The sequence below is a fragment of the Lutzomyia longipalpis genome, chromosome 4 (assembly GCF_024334085.1).
Source record: "Lutzomyia longipalpis isolate SR_M1_2022 chromosome 4, ASM2433408v1".
NCBI lineage: Eukaryota > Metazoa > Arthropoda > Insecta > Diptera > Psychodidae > Lutzomyia > Lutzomyia longipalpis.
The window spans coordinates 19257852-19274121 of record NC_074710.1 but is presented as its reverse complement, the minus strand read 5'-3'; positions in this window follow the sequence as shown (position 1 = coordinate 19274121).

Here is a 16270-nt window from a genome sequence, read left to right as displayed (position 1 = left end):
TTCAATAAATTCTATATCACTCTCTGTTCTCCCGCAAAATGCACAAGAATCGAAAAGTCTCCAGGCAATTTTTCCTTCATCTATTTTCCTTCCTCCTCTCACAAGACATTTCCCATCCCCCGTCAAGGAACAACCCTCCCAAAAGGAAAGAAAATTATTTTATTGTCTATATAAGTATACTTTCCTCCAAATTCTCCGGAGAAAATCGCCGTGTGTGGTGAAATTGAAATGCAAAAGTACCCTGAATAACAACAATTGATTTATCAATACATTCGCTCCACAGGGACGTAATTTTTGCATTTGCAAGAGAATTGCTATGTATTCCCAAGAGGAAATTGACTGAAATTTGCAAGAAAGAATTTAGCAGTCAATTCCCAAATTGGTGCACCAGTCATGTCAAGAAAATTATTTATTTTAACAATAAAAAATTAGATGTGGGAGTCGTGAGGAAATTTTCCAGGTTTATTTATTTATGTATTAATATTTTAATTTTTATTCGCTGGAAAATAAGATAATTTTTCTAGTATTTTTCATTCTATTTTCTTTGCTTTTTTTGTGCTAGAATTAAGCTAAAACAATTAAATTCATTTGAGAAACATTAAAAGCTAATTTGTAGTAGAACACAAGAAACAGGATGGCTATAGAATTAATAAAAAAAACCCATTGGACCCTATTCAGAAACCAAGAAACCCTTGAAATTCGCTTGAAATATCAAAGATTTCAAAGATTTTACAGATTTCATGGTCGCTGAATAGGGCTCAAACAAGGAATAAGATTAAAATATTTCGTAAAAAGGACATAACATTTTTAGAAGTACTAACATAATGCAAAGAACGTTCTATGAAATTTTAGAAACATAAAAAAATCCCTATGACAACTAAGAAACGTAAATGAAACATTCAGTGAAACTCATGAAGTGACAAAACTATTCTTTGAAATTCAAAAAAAAAAAAAACAGAAATCGTTTTGTGAAACATAAGAAACACATTAATCGTTTAGCGAAACTTAATAAATGTTTAGATTCTTTAGCAATACTCAAGATGCGCAACAAACATTCTACGATGCTTTTAAAGTACAAAGAGAACATGAGAAACATTAATTCAACTGTTTCGTGAATTAGGAAAAGCAAAATTATGAATCATTGGAAGTTTAACCCTTTCGCGTCTAACGTAAAACATAAAAACATTAAAACATGCGCTCTTTTATCTCGATATTTAACTCATTCGCGTCCACGTAAAACCTTGAAACATGAGCTCTTTTTATCACGATATTTATTATCTAGATGCTTTCAGAGGACTTATCTGAATTAGAAGGTCTTCTTTGGCCTCTTTTGCGTGAATTTGATGCATTAGTAAATCGGAAAAAAACAATTAAATTCATTAATAATTGGAAAAATAAAATGTTTCACGTTTGGGTCAGCGTATGACCCAAAAAACGCGAAAGGGTTAATCTATGCTCTCAGAGTATATTTTTAGGCAAAACGTCTTCTTTGCCTACTTCTGCGTGAATTACATGAAATTACAGGAAAATCAATTGAATTCATAAATTAATTCGTGCTTATCCCAAGTTTGAGCCCGATCTGACGACTTTGCATTTTGGAGTGTACACAGAAGCTGTGCTTCTTTGAAGAAAGAATTACAGCTAAAATGACCCAAAAACGCCAAAGGGTTAACCCTTTCTGTCTTTAATAAAATTCTGCGAATCTTTAAAAAAAAAAACATTTTTTTTAAAGATACATTTGGATTATTCCAAACAATACCCTGGTCTCCCCTACGTAGTCTCTATATAACTATTAAAATTATGAAGGAAATCGATTTACAATGGCGTGAAAGCAATGCAATATGTGTGTGTGTGTGTGTGTGTGTGTGTGTGTGTGTGTGTGTGTGGGAAAGAAAATTCAAGAATTGCATCATGTCGTGGGAAATTTCAATAGCAAAGCCATGAAAATTTGTCTCCTGAATAGGGAACGGGGGAAAAGGGTGGCAGTTGGGGTGAAAAAGCCATGAGGGCCCTAGAATAAATTCATGCGCAACCCCCCTCTCGGTCGACCCTCTCTCCCGCTCAATTTGTGAAACATTTTTATATTATCGATGGTATGAGAGTGAAATACTGTCAATATTGATTCACGATACAACAAATACGCGCCAACAATCCTTATATTGAAGTATTCTACATGAATTTTATATACAATTTCACGCTCTATATTTCCATCTTGCCTATGTTTTTCCACCCCCAGCCCTCCTCCAGTACATACATACATGAATGTTGAGTACCATGGTAATACACACAATTGTCCTTTGATGGGAAAATCATATTACTTGATCGTGGGAAAATTGCACGACAAGCAAGAATATAATGTATGTAGCATGCTTATCAGGAGGGAAAAGCGTGGGTGTGGAAAGTCGCGTGATTTTCCCAACAAATACCGCCACAATTGGACACCAAGCTCTCGAAGGAGCCAATTCAACGATAAAAGATAGTTTCTTTCTCTCTCTCTTTGCACATTTCCCAAATATCTCCGTGAAAAGACGCCAAGACAAGAAGTCGAGAAAGTTTTTCAAAATGGAATCATTCGTTGGGAGAAAGTTCCAAAAGATTATATATTTATTTTCCTATTTTATTCCATGCTCAAGGAGTAAATGAATGGAGGGATAAGAAGTAATTTGTAAACAAAAACTTGAACGTAGTTTATCTCACATCTCCCCAATGAATTGGACTTTTTTTCTTCTTCATCCTTCTCGCCCCCATTCCCGCGTCTTTAGCCGAAATATCATGCTTTTGCCATGACGTTATGTATGTATATATTATGGGGAAAGTTCCTCGAGGAGTTATTTGGGATAATAAAATTTTTCACCTGAATATCGCATAAAAATGAATAAGCACCTTTCATTTTTTTGTAAACTTGAAATGCGAAACTTTTTCATGAAAGATGAATTTTATTGCAACTAAAAGTTTTATTCAGAATAAAGTGGATGACGCTCTAATTCAGTCAAATATTTGGGTTTAAGAGTGAATTAAATTCCACAAAAGTCTCTCTTTAGGGCATTTTGTGATTATTCTTTGCTGATATAATAGGGGAAGACGGGGTAATTTGGCCACCTTGGTAAAGTCATTAATAGGAATATCTCAAGTATGGTAAAAGCTAGAAATTCCATTTCCTCGTAGTTTATACTCCCCATAGAGATAATCAATCGTACCAAGTTTGAGGAAATTTCGATCATTAGATTTTCTTTTATTTGATAAAAATCATTTTTTCACGTTTTCAAGTGCTTTTGACATTTTAAAAGTTCGTCATTTTCGATATATTTTTAACGCTTAAAAATTATCTTTTACTTGGTGTTAATTTGGCCACTTTCAAGGGGTCTAGGAAAATGGAAATTTCACCCATTTCTCATCGAGATAGAGAAAAGTCTTGTATGGGGAAGTTGTAGGACGGAAAATTTTCTACAAAATAGGGCTATTTGTTTTTCTTCTTGCTTGATATATCCCAAGAACCGCCAAAGTGGCTAAATTACCCCGTCGTTCCCTACTGATTTTGACGTGAAAATCAACTTATTAATTTGGAAGTTTTTAATGACTTTCTGTATTGAAATATACGAGATATTTGGCAAATTTTACGGGAAAATAAAACAATTAGGCATATTGAGCAAATCGAATTGGTGGAGATTACCAGAAATGTCCTCCAAGTGTTAACAACGATTAATCTATGAAATTCCTTTAAAAGTTTCTATTACAAAATTAACAATTTTATATTCTTTCGTCATTTTATAAAAAGATTTTCCCCGCAAAGCTTTAGAATTTTCCTAATCTCTTTTCATTTTTATCTGACACAGAAAGGTGAAAGTCAATCATAACGCGTCCAGTTATTAGAGTTGGTATACCACAACGCGGATGGGTCAGTCTATGCGTTGTAATTTAATTTTTAAGTAGTATTAGTAGGCAAAGTGGATTTTTTTATGAAATTCATCAATTCGAAAGACAAAAATGGTTATATCTCAAGTTCTATTGCACATACAGAAATTTCATGACTAGTTTTGAAAAGGTATTGAAATAAGCTATAATCTGACATATATTTCGATACATTTCAAGGTCACCTTCAGAGCACAAAATGGCGGCTTTTTGTTTTACGAAAACAGTTTTTGGCATTTTTTGTCCCGAAGGAATGATTTTAGAGGTTTCTGATGTTCTAGAAAGTTGTAGAGTTTTGCAAAACCTTTAATTTGATACTAAGATGAGCAAAATCGGTCAAGCACTTCAAGAGATATAGCTCTTAGAACTTTTCAAATTCAAGAATTTTTTAAATGGCTATATCTTCTAAACGGCGACATAGATTTTCTTCATTTTCGGACTGATGAAAGATATTGAGTCAGGCTACAACATATCGAAATTTAAAAGATTTGCCTAATGGGGATTCGGAGATATTGCCCCTTAAAGTTAGGCAATTTTTGTTTTTGTTTTTAGCGCCTCTTGCGGATGTTTTTGAAACTTTAAATGTTTTAAACAGTTGTAGGGCTTCTCAATACCTTTCATTTGATACCAAGATGGTCAAAATCGGTTAAGCCGTTCTCGAGTTATATCGAAAAAACACTTTTTGCTTTAGGCCGCCATATTTGCTAAACCGCTTGACCGATTTTCAAGTATGATTTATTGATGAAAACATCTCACTGAGCTCTACAACATACTAAAATTTCAGATCTCTAGCTGTAAGGGAAGTAGTTGACGGTATTTCAAAATGGCGGACGGCGGCCATCTTGGATTTTTAAAATGCGAAAAAATGAAATTTTACACCCACATTTCTATAGAAAACTTCAAACCCGAAGTCTCTATCTGTTACCGTTCTCGAGATATAAGGCAAAGTTTGGCGCAGAGGCCGGCCGGCAGGCCGGATCAAAAATTTTCCACCACCATTTTTGGAATGTGGGTTGTCTAAAACGTGCTCATACCAAGTTTGAGCCCGACCTGAGGTGGTCGGTTTTTCCGACGATTACAATACTTGGTATGCCACGATTGTGGTATACCAACTAATTACTCGGACATGTCATGATGGGAAAATCCTCTTCATTTTGAACGGAAATGGAAGCTTTTTTCCCATTCAGGCGTGGGTTTTTTTTCCAAAGGGGGTTGTGGGTTGTTTTCTGTGCGTGCAAAAGCGACTTTTCGCGAATTTTTTCCTCCTCTTTTGCAAAAGGATATTTTGGGATTTTTATGTGAAAGGTTTGGATTTTGATTAATTACCTGGCTGTCATTCACTCACTCCCTCATCCCCTTTTGGGATTTCCCGGATGATCCATCGATTAACGTGTGTTGACGCCCAGGTTTTGAGGCTCAGGGTCAGCCTCATGGCCCATTTCTCACCCAGGCAATGCCACAAATTAAATTGAACCCATTACTCACGTGTCCATTTTAATGGTTCTCAATGAAAATTTCAGGGGGATGGAGGAAGGAAATTCTTTTGAACAATTTTGTTTTTCTCCCTTCGAAACAATCCAGGGTCTAATTGGGAGCCCATTGAGGCCTTCTTTCACCTCGTGAGTGATACAAATAGTTGGCTATTGGCATGTTGGGGGGATGAGGCTAAGCAGAGACGAGTAAAACGAAATAACCCGCCACAATGGCAAAAAGCTCTCGCGGAAGATTCATTTGAGAAGAACACGCGATAGGTACAAAAAAAAGCTTCACACCCTTCTTTGGTAATCCTCTTAGGAAAACTCATGAAAATTGGTGGTGGTTTTTTTTGTTCTCCTGCACACTCCTCATCTAATACCACAGAGGATTGGAGAGAACAGTTTAAAAAAGAAAAAAAAAAGAGTGCAAAATTCCCCTAGAAACTCTACACGACAGTGGTGCAATTAATTGCAATTCATAGTCATTTAGTTAGTGGGAAAATTGCCGTGCAAAAAGGGGGATGAAAAAAGAGACAGAGAGGTTGTAGTTGGAAAAGTTTTTTGGGGGAAAATTTCGGCTTTTTTTGCTGCTGGAGACAGACATGAGAGTTTGTGTGGAAGCTGTGTTTGTATCATTAAAAAATACTTCGAATGAAAGTAAGAAAAAAAAAACTAATACTAACCAGGAAATTTGTGGGAAACCCCCAAACATTATATCAAGCTGAGGAATTTAATTTTCTTTAATTACCACTCACAAATGGAATTTTTCAATTAAAACCAAGACTTAATGTACCTACATTTAATACCTCCCAAAAGGACACAAATGTATCACTTTTTGGGCATTTAATGAATTTCCTTTTACCTACAAAATATACATTTTTCCTTTGAAATTTTCATCGAAAAATATATAATAAAAAGTATTTGTGAGATTTTAATAATTCATTTCCCCAACAAAATAAACATATTTTACCTTTGAAGGTAGGTATGAGAATGATTTATGAAACATAAATATCTGTATGAAAAAATATATAATTTATTTGTCACATAAAATGACATTTATTTGAAATTTTATGATTGATAAAACTTCAATCATTCCATGTTAATGGTATAAAATTACGTTTAATACGTTAAATAAACTAATCTCCCATCAAGCGCAATGAATTTAGTCACATTCGGTGTGATTTATTTTAATGAAAAATGTGATTTGTAAAAATTAAAGCTCTCGACTTTATGAAAATTGATATATTTAACAACGAGAGCAATTTGTATGCGTTGCAATTTAATTTATTTGCTCTTATCGAGGTGCAAAAAAAATTAATTCTTTAGTAGTATTTTGTAGAAAATTCATTAATACATTGCTTCTTCATACAACACCTTCGTCTATTTTGATGAAAAATTGATGAATGTTTCATTTTTCTCAGAATTAGAAGTGGCCTAATTCAGAGTACAGTGATGGTTCGCAGTATAACCTGATTCAGTTTTGTTAATTTTTTAAATGATTTTGATGTATTTACTACTTTTACTTGATTCTAGGGATCAGTGAAATTTATTTTAATTCTAAATATTGCTCTCAAAGGATGCTATATAAATCTAAAACTATCTTCTATTATTTAATACTACGAGGTGCCACTGTATTAGTAAATATTTAACAACAAAAATTATAAAATTTAGCTGTCAAAAGCTAATTTTGAGCTGAATCGTACGTTAAAAAAAATCTTTTATGGAATTTTCAGAATGAATCGTTATGTGATAGACATGAATAAATCGGATATATTACTTAAAATTATTTTTATACGCGACATGTAGAATAAACGAAAAATCCGGTAGTAAAAGTTTACCCGACTGGACCATAAGGAACTAACTTAAAACTTCGTCAAGACATATTTATTTTGAAAGAGATTTTCCCGTTTTATTAACAAAATTATCATTCGAAAATCCCGAGAATTATTGATTTTTACGCAAAGAATAAATTCAATTAATTTAATTTATTGATATTAGTTGCATGTAAAATAAATTACCTGGCTGTTCATTATTGTTTTTTTTTTTTTATTTTCAAAGAACAAGAAACTGATTTTTAATTTTACAATCATTCTTAAAATTAACTTTTTTTAAGTATTTACTGTAGACCAGCCGGGTTTGACTATTATTTTATTCATTTTCTCGATATTTTCCTTCCGGTAAAAATCTCACAAATAGTATTCAACACCACACGTAATAAATAACCTAGAAATTCTGTTGACAAAGTTTTCCCGGCCGGATTTCATTAGACTATCAGCATTTGATTATTTTAAATGAAGAGGTCAAAATGCTATTTCTATTGTTGAAAAAGAATTCTGTGAAACATTTTTTACACAATGATTTTCAAAATACCCGGCCGGATCGCATAATTCTTTACATAATGTCACAAAATTGAGGATCAAATCTTTTGATCAGAAAATTCTGCTCCTGATCAGAAGATTATTCCATTTTGATCAGAAAAATATTCCAGTTTGGTTAGAAAAATGTTTCACTTCGAAGAGGAATGTTCAATTTTGTCAGAAAAATCTGCCATTTTGATCAGGAAAATTAGCATTTCACTGTTCAATCGCTTATATCCTTATTTAGCTTATTATCCTGATCGAATATCATATTTTCCTGATCAAAATTATAGATTTTTCTGACAAAATTGAATACTTCTCTTCGAATTAAAACATTTCTCTGACAAAAATGAAATATTCTTCTGACTAATAGCAGAATTTTCTGATCAAAAGATGGGATCCAATAATTAGGTATATAAGGTATATTTCGTTTAAAAATAAACCGAAATTTACTCCCTACTATGCTCAAATTTACTACAAAATATCTCTGTTACTGTCTCAATGATTCACATGGAAACCATTTAAAATAAATCGAATCGTCGCAGATGAGCAATAAAAGAGCACTTTGATTTATTTACCTGCATTCCGGCCGCCTTGTTTCATTGTGAAAATATCTTTTTTTGGAATAAAGTTCAAGGGCACGTGTGAGCTTTTGAAGCTCCTAAAAAAGGGGGTGCAATATAGATTACCAAAAGGAAGCTCACAACTTCCGTTTCCTGCAGACAAGTCGACACACATACATAAAATAGTTTTTGTGTTGCTTTTATCAACAACGAAACACGGATAAATACGGAAAAATGAAAATGTTGATATTTCGCGAATTTTTATGTAGCTTTATGACATTTTTCTAGTGCAGAAATCGAACGGGAGAGAGGCAACTCATGAAAAATTCCACTCTTTTTCGCCATCCGTGCAGAATGTTGAGGCGGATGGCGGAGGAAAAAAAAGTGGCTGTATGAGATAAACTTGTCCTTCTTTCTTTTTCCTCGCATATTGTACAATTTTCATAAATGTGACAAGTCCATATAATTTGTGAAAAAGATCGTGACGTGGAGGCTGAAAGTGGAATACATGTATGTAAGTATGTATGTAATGTAGGTAGTGTCATATGTATGATACATATTCAGGGAGAGCAGATGACGGGAAAAAATGAAAGAAAAAATATGAGGCAATTTGAGTATTCCACATGGTCCCTTTTCGCAGAGACGTTGATACCCTCGCCCCGAAAAAGGAGATTATCCTTCGGAGAGTTGCAAAAGGGCTTCAAGTAGGATTTAATCATTAGCACAAAAATTTTCACATGCACCCCACACCCCTCGACGATGAAAGGGGGGTAATTTGCAAATTCTTCCATCGTTCAGCAAAATTACAGACCTCTCTGCCCGTGCTGTGTGGACATGGTAAATTGGGGGGCAATGCCTCGTCGTTATATGTTTAACTATTCAAAGGATATAATTTGGGGGTTGTTGGGGGCGAAAATTCTGTGAATCGATTGGGTATTTAGTCCATTGCTCCGGGGAGACCGGAGGCACTTAATTGGTTGTTCTGACTTATGAAAACTTTTCTCAATAAGAACCTTCAGGGCTTATAATTTAATTTTCATGCTTGCTCACAAATTGTGCGTTTCACATTGATTTGAGAAGCTTTCAATTTATTACACTCAAAACAAAATATTTATTTTTTGTGAAGTTTTTGGGGTTAAAAATGACTATTTGGTTGAATTATGTGTGTCATAAATAGCAGCGGGTACGCCTTTTGAAGCTTTTAATATTGATATATTTATTGAGCTGATTTTAACGTCGTAATCAGCATTATATCTAACGAATTATCAAGTAGAAAATCATTTAAATTGAAAATTAATTGATTCGCTGAAATATTTAATGAAAAATTGACAAATTATCACAAAATATTTTTAACCAGATAAAAAAATTGAAAATTAAATTTACGATTTTTTTGATATTTTTATGTCGAAATCAGTTTGGCATCAGACACATCGCGAAAAGTTTCCGGGCAAGGCTAAAATGGGATATTTTTGAGGGCAAAATTCAAATGGCTTTATCTCCGGCTGTTGCCAACCGATTTTCAAAAATTTACTAATTTTGGAAAGGTTCATTTCTCACCTTTCCAAAACTGGTAAATTTTTGAAAATCCGTCAATTCGTTAATTTTTGGCAGCCATTTTGGTAAACCTAGGTGAAAGATAATTTTTAGGTAGGAAAGACCAGGGTGAAAAAAGTTAATTTGGAATTTTCAAATGGAAATTTCTCACAAAGTTATTAATCGGAAAAATCTGAACGAATTATGGTGAAAAGTCCTACCAACCTCCAATCATTGACTGCAATTTGGAGGTTATCCGAGCAATAGCTTAGGAGTGAAAAAAACAAACAAAACTTTGGCCCCATTTCCTAAACTTTTGCGTATTGAGAAAAACTCGTTTTCCGATACTTTTCCCTTAGCAATTTTCCAATCTGATAATTTTTCTCACTAGCTGGGTTAATGTAGAAAACGTTGCCGTGTATTTTTCACTAAATTTTAATGATTTTTCAATACAATTTTACAATGTAAATCACATGTAACTTCGAAATTTTTGACATATTTTCTAACCATTTGTTGCAAAATGGCGTGATTGAGAAAATCGCAAAATTCTCTGTTTTAGTGGACATAAAAGTGAAATTCCTTGGGATCAAAAGGTGAGAAGATTAGCTACCAACTACTATCAATTTCTCAGGTGGAAAATCCTTGGAAATGTCGGAAAATTCCACAGACTTTATTTACCCCACTGGTGACTATATTTACCCGCCGAGTTTAAAAAAAAAGTCAGAATCGGAAGGGCTCAAGAAAAGCTCAAAAACTTATATTTCCCGTGGAGATAGAGAAAAGTGGTCTGAGACAAAGTTGTAGGCCAGGAAATTTTCTATAAGAATGACCTATAGAGAAAATTTTCTTGCATTTAACGAAGCCTGGCAGATAAGGATTTATGCAAATTGACTTTTTTATCCCGGTCTCCCCTACTGTTAAGAAGAATTTTATTAAAATTCTCACTTAGCTTGTCTGCTGTCTTTCACATCAAAACTATCATAGAATAATAATTATTTCAATGGAAAAAATCATTGATATTTTATCATTATTTGTACGTTGAAATCAGTCAACTATCAAAATTTCTCTTCCATCAAATTACAAAATAATGCTGCAAATTACTTTTAAATCCCAATAAATTCAACTTAATTCAATTCCCATCAATCTTTCTGCGTGATTCCCAACTAAAAGAGTAGGTATAATTAAAAGAGACTGATGAGAGAATATCCTTTTCGCAACTGGTGTGACATTGAAACTTTTTCATGCTTTTGCAACATAATTTTCCCGTCCCAAAAGTTCCCATATTGATGAAGTTTGAGAGAAAGATGGTTGATTAAATTGTGGGTCATCATAAAGTTTTAGAATAGAAGCGGGGTGTGGGTGGAAACTTACCAGCATCTTCACCAAACTCCTCCATGGTTTCATCATTACCAGTCTTTAGAACTTTATTCTCACTTTTGGCATCATCTTGCTCCACTTTTGTGGCATCACCATTCTCCGTGGGCACCAATCTTGCCTCTTGGCTTGAATTGCACCCCATCTTCTCCACAATCTCTTTCTTTGGCTCTCTTTTGGAGCTTTTAATGTGAGAAAAAAACCAAAAAATAAATTTGCCACAAACTGTTGCAAATACGGAAAGCTCCAAAGCTTTTTTTCTTTGACTCCTTTTTTCTTCCTGCAAATCTTTGGCAGAAAGACGAGCTTCACGCACTGAAACCACACAAAGGTCTAACTACGTTTTTTTTGTGTTTAAATGGAGGGATTTTCTTGCACCTCTCGATGAATCGTCGTTGTCCTTTGAGTTCGTTGCGCATTAATTTATTATGAGGGTTGCCTAACCAGGTGCGTTATAAAATTTTCATTTTTCTGCTGTGGGGTGTCTTCTTGGTGGAAATCATGGGAACTTGTGCATACTTTTCACTTTTTCCCTGCACTTTGACCTCTTTTTCCACTCGCACCACATTCACAGTGTCACAGTTCATCGATACAGCGCGTGAGGCTTTTGTCCATTAAACATTTTGGCGGGAAACTGTAGCTTTGGGTGCTTTCTTTTGGAAGGCCCCCAAAGAGGAAACTCTCCGTGGGGGAAACAAAGGAATGTCAGGAGAGGGTCAAGGAGGAAGTTAATTCCCAGCAACGGAAATAAACACCCGGAAAAATAGGTCTGCAGAAAAAGCGGGAAAATTCAATGCACACAATCCATTCGTGACGTTGAAACTTTTTCACTGATCGCGCAAAAAAAAAATGTGGAGAGACACGAAATTTACTCCTTTCAACCACCCACAACTTCCAAGCCGCCACCCCGTCGTCAAAAAATGTTTAATCAATTCTTGGGTAATTTTTCTCAACTTTTAGTATCCTTTTTTACATAAACTAAATTTCTCTGCCACACAACCTCTCATGCCAGCACCTAAAAATGTCCCATTTACTCCCCTTTCCAATAAAAAGCCGAAACAGGATAAATTTTCCAGGTAGCAACGTCAAAAGCTTTCAAACCAAAAAAAAAAGACTCAACTTCCTGCACACACTGCACCTAAATAGTTTGGTTGGAAGGTAAAACCCTCGTGGCTTTGCTACCCTTTTCACCAGCACAAACTGACACGATGTTGTTGGAAGAGTTGCCGGGAGAGCGTTTATGTTGTCTGTTGCTGTGGCGCTTTTTTGATCCTATCGCATGTGCTCTATATTTGTTGTCTCACTCCTGCCACCCACGAAAGACTTCTTTTTCTCTGTACGCTTCGTGTGATGGCTTTTCAAATACAACAAAAAAAATTACCTGGGCATGGCACGACTCAATACTATGCCATATATATAAAGGATATAAAGGATATATTAGTTTGTGTTAAACCAAAGGCGGACTGGTGGTATTAGAAAATAATTTTTGGGATTGATTAAATTCACTGAGAGAAAGTTTTTTAAGGACAAAGGGAATGGAGAAGTTCTAATTTTTATTTATTTTTAATAAAAAAAATACTGTTTGCATAAAAAAATTGTTGAATTCTGCAAATTATACATTAGAAATAGCAAATTTGTATGGGAGCTACATATGTACACAATATTAGGAAGTAGTGGAAAATGATGGGAATTGTGTGAGATTTAAAGACAGTTAATTAATATATTAGAATGATTTTTTAAAGCACAAAAAATAACTTTTAAAAATCAAATCAGCTTTTATCGAGAAGCTTTTAATAATTTGATCATGAGATTTTAACGTGTGACGTATCTCTCGGACATTTCTATTGTACAATTTTTGACGTTTCAATTTTGCGTTTGTCAAAATTTGTACCTGAAGAAGGAGACCTACAACTCCAAATCCCGGGTTAATTCCCATGTTTTACTCCCCTTGTGTTTGACAGTTTTTTCAAATGTAGAACGTTTTTTTTTTAAACGTTAAATTCTTTTCTAACGTTTTATATTTATTTTATAATAATTTGACATTTTTTAATCGTTTGACATTTATTCCAACATTTGACGTATATGTTTAATAACGTTACTTTGCCTAAGTGTTGATTAGGAGAATCATCAGGGATAATGACATCCCCTATTAAATAAATAAGTAGGTAGTTTGACATTTTTTTTTAAAGATTTTTTTCATAATTCTTTTATGAATTTTTTTAATTATAATATGACTTCTAATGATAAAAAAAAGAAACAGACTGATTTCTTTAATATATAATTCTTTTATATTATTTTTTCCTTATTATTGTTTTTCCATAAAAAATTGAATAAACTCCTTTTCTACTTTTACTCTCATTTGATTAGCATAAAATATTCCTAACTGTATTTTATTTTTATTTAAAAGGGTCAATTCTCTATGCCAAATGTTTTCTCATGGACCTCTTGGAAGTTTCTTAAGCAAATATAGTCCTAAATTTTCGTATAAAGAGATCCCTCCCATAAGCATTGAAACGAATTCTCTGGCATTTTCATCATTTCAGTGTTTTAGCATGAACTATTACGGCATTGCCATAATATATGTAGTTAAAACCCCCTCAAAACCACACAATTTCGCAAAATTCCACCCTCGTACAAAACTTCAAACTCATTTTATATATTTTTGGTACAGTATGTAGTATGGAAAACCCTAAAGTTATATAGCTTTAGGACTAGGACACGCATACATGTCGTTTCCATAATTTTTCCTTCCCACTCTTGACTTTTTTTTTCGCCACTAATGCAAATTGGATCATTTAAATTTATTCCTCTGTGAAATAAAAAACGAAAAAAACATGCCATCCAAAAGCTCGGCAGAAAGCTCTCATCCCCTACAAAAAGCAGGGAGTAGTGGCAAAGGGTCGTTGTGAACAAATTCAACCTTTAGGGGATGGAAAGTTTATCGACTATAGACATGACATGGCACTGTACATAATAATAATCATGTCTAATGGACAAAGGGACGTGTCTTTTGCGAATATTTTGCACCACAACACTCAAATCATTGAGCTGTGTGGGTGTGCTGTTGAGCGTTCAATTCAATTCAGTGCTGCAAAAAGCTCCTCACGCGAGAATCTTCACCCACATTTCCCTCTTTCCCGAAGAACAAAGAAACTTTTCGATATCTCAGGAGAGACGTGCACAAGTTTAACTGCCATGGATGCATTTTATGCTTCAGAAGACAATTATTTTGAGAGAATAAACTGAGCCAGGATGAATTCCATAAGCAGCATGATATGAATTTAATTATATTGTGTAATTAATTTTGTTAATGTATTTGATTTGGCTTTTGATGTTTCTGCTCTAATTAATTGATTGAAAACACATGAAATGGAAATGTAAAGTCAAAGCTTAAAGTTTTGCACATTACGAAAGCTTTTTGGCATTACTAAGAGGGTTGGATTAGATAAAATGCCTATAATAGAAGAACTTTTCTTTAACGGACATTTGAAGGAATTTTTGCAGATAAATTTCGTTAAACTTAAACAGTGGCGTAGTCAGTGAGGGTGTTCGGGTGACTGAATACTGTTAAACGTTAGAAAAGAAACGTCAAATGGTGGATTGCGGTCGGATTGAAGTCTATGGTGTGGGTGGGCACGGTTTACGACCTTCAGCAGTTACTCAAAACCAATATGTTCTGCAACGTTTCGAAGGTTTTATTCCCTCATCTTCAGGCCTACAAAGTGTGTTAACAATTTTTAGTTTAAGACCTTTTTGAATTACAATATTGAGTTGATTTGAATTTAGATTTAGATTTGAAACTGAATAATTGATTAAAAATGAAATAAAATGGAAAATCAAAGAACTTACAGGCAATTGAATTGGGAAAACTTTGTCAAGGAATTTGTAAAACTGAGCAAAACTTAAACTAAAAATTGTTAACACACTTTGTAGGCCTGAAGATGAGGGAATAAAACCTTCGAAACGTTGCAGAACATATTGGTTTTGAGTAACTGCTGAAGGTCGTAAACCGTGCCCACCCACACCAGAAACGTCAAAAGTTGGAAGAGAAACTTTAAAAATTGGTATAACGTTAACGAAACCGTTCGCGAAATTTCCGTATTTTACGCGATAAATTACATTTTTCTAAATCTGATCTGTCGTTTTTGCTGCCAAATCATTCCTTTTTCCCCACATTCTATATTTTCACCACTCGAATTCACCACTTCTAGTGCGCGCCAAATTCAAACATTATTTTATTTCATTAGTTTTCCGAACAGAAACTTTATAAGAAAGTTTCAAACGTCAAGCGTTACAATGAAAATGTCAATCTTTACAAGGGTACATATTTTTAACTTTTCCCGACATCTGTAGCAATATTACAAAATCTGGGTTTTTCGTCGGTGGTGGTGGAAAATCATTACCCAAAGAAACTTACCATTTTTTTTAAATTTATTTTTATTTTTAAGACGATGAGTCTCTTTGGGTATAATGATTTCCCACAACCGACGAAAACCTTGGATTTTGAAATATTTTAAAGGTCAAACTTAGAAAAAAAAAGAAGCTTCAAACTCTTCCGAATATTTCCGAAGATCTGAATATTTGGCTTCACATGAACAACTTTAGCTAAAAACCGAACAACTCAAAACCGAAAAAAATATCCAAAAACGTATTTAGGATTTTTTAGTTTGAATTTAATCTTTTTTTGGTTGAATTTACTACATTTTAGTATTAATTTATTATTTTTCGGTTTGAATTTAGTCCTTATTTTAGGCCTAATGATTTTTTTTTAGGTTTTGTTCTTTAATCTGTACCTACAGTTTTGGAATTGAAAACCAAATATTTATTGGCTTGAATTTATTACTTTTCGGTTTAATTTAAGAATTTTATGCTTGAATTTAACATTTTTAGGCTTAAACTTATATTTGAATTTCCTTGGCAAATCATCCGAATATTAGAGAATAATCCAAGTATTTCCGAAGATCCGAATAATTTCGTCCAGATAAACTCCCCTTGGAAGTAAAACCTTATAAAAATATGGCAAAATCATCAGTGAAAAACTCCTTTTCCCGTCTCTTAA